The 1,865-nt window shown below is 39.7% G+C and overlaps 1 non-coding gene across 1 annotated transcript; it reads left to right on the forward strand.

The window, feature by feature from the left end:
* The first annotated feature begins 441 nt into the window (after positions 1–441).
* Positions 442–548, forward strand: LOC141645689 (small nucleolar RNA R71). Its single transcript, XR_012545166.1, has one exon. It is a non-coding gene; the product is annotated as a small nucleolar RNA R71 (small nucleolar RNA).
* Positions 549–1,865: the final 1,317 nt, after the last annotated feature.

Raw genomic sequence — 1,865 nt, forward strand, 5'->3', positions numbered from 1 at the left:
CCACTCTTGTATGCTTGAAAAGCATTCACTTGTTCATTTGTTCCCCTACATTCACTTTGGTCATGTCCCAAAGTTCCACAATTCTCACATATCCCACTTGGGATTGATGAAGATGCCGTCATGGCATTAACATGGTCCTTTGGTGATTTTGATGCTTCTTCAAGTCTAGCCATAGCTTTTTCGAACTTCAAATTGATGGTATCAATGTGAGCACTAAGTTGAGCACCCAATTGAGTAATAGAGTCCACTTCACGCTTTCCTCCTCTAGTAGCCTTGCGAGGTCTACTATATTGTGAATTATGGACCGCCATTTCCTCAATTTTGTTCCAAGTTTGATTGTCGTCAACTTCGGTGAACATCCCATTTGATCCCATGTTGATCGTGTTTCTTGAGTCTTCATAAAGACCATTCCAAAATTGTTGTACCAAGAACCACTCGCTAAGTCCATGATGAGGACATGAGCGACAAATTCCCTTGAATCGCTCCCAAGCTTCTTACAAAGATTCTTCATCTCTTTGCTTAAAGCCCGTAATTTGAGCTCTTAGCATATTAGTCTTTTCCGGTGGATAGAACTTTTTGTAGAAAGCTAGAGCCAACTTCTTCTAAGAATCAATTCCGAGAGTAGCCTTATCAAGGCCTTTCAACCATTGTTTTGCGTTGCCGATTAGAGAAAAAGGAAATAAGACCCATCGAATTTGGTCTTGAGTTACACCGGTTTGAGAAATCGCATCACAATAGTCAGAAAAAGTCTCCATGTGAGAGTGAGGGTCTTCACTAGGCATCCCCCCAAATTGGCTTCTTTCGACTAATTGGATAAATGCGGATTTGGTAATAAAATTTCCGGTTAAGTGTTGTGGTGTGGGAGTACCATTGGGTAGGTTCTCCTCGGTAGGTACGGAATGTGATGAAAATTTAGGCATTGTGGGTTGATTTTGTGTTGGATTTTGTGTTGGGTTCTCCTCACCTTCTCTTGCAAAAGGGTTGACGAACTCAATAGCGTTTGGTTGAATATCTACAACCTCACCAATACCTCTCAAAGTTCTCCTAGCAAGTCTTCTATTGTTTGTCAAAGTTCTTTCAATTTCGTGATCAAAGGGTAACAAGTTACCTTGTGATCTTCTAGACATGCAAAATATCAAACAACTCGAAAGTAATTAGAACAAACCTCGAGGAGTTTTACTTCCCCAAGGCAAAGAAAGACACAACTAATAACAATTTAATAAAATCTAAATCAAGTTAACACCGTCCCCGACAACGGCGCCATTTTTGGTCGGTACCTCTTGTGAGGGTTTAGTTTTTGATACTTGTCGTTAGGAGCACCTAGACCAAAACACAATTTATAACTCCACAAACAACTCTACAATTAGTAAAGAGGCAAGTAAAGGTCGGATCCCAAGGGACGGGAATTGAGATGAGATTTTCAATTGCAACTAGTGGTGTTTAGGGGTGTCACAATTTGGGGTTTGAAGTAGAAGATCATTAAACTAAATAACAATAAAAGTAAACAAGCAAGATGATTAAAAAGGGATGTAAACAATTGATAAAAGGCACTAGGGTGTCATGGGGTCATAGGGGATTCATGGGAATTGATCATACAAACATATTCTCAAATTATAAGCAGGCAATTATTGGTGTGATGGATCGAGTTGGTTTATATCTTACAATCCTAGGAAAGTTTGGGTCCCGGAGCCGAACCGATTAGATTGTACAACACCTACAAGTCGACTTAATCTTCCCTACTCAACTATATGCATGGTCTAATGAGACTCGAGTTGGTTTATGTCTTACAAGTCTCATTGAAAAGATAGGTGATGGGTAAAAAAATGCAAGGATTCATAGGCTCGCATTTCATCAAACAAAACATG

This window comes from Silene latifolia, chromosome 2 (genome assembly GCF_048544455.1).
Source record: "Silene latifolia isolate original U9 population chromosome 2, ASM4854445v1, whole genome shotgun sequence".
Taxonomy (NCBI): Eukaryota; Viridiplantae; Streptophyta; class Magnoliopsida; order Caryophyllales; family Caryophyllaceae; genus Silene; species Silene latifolia.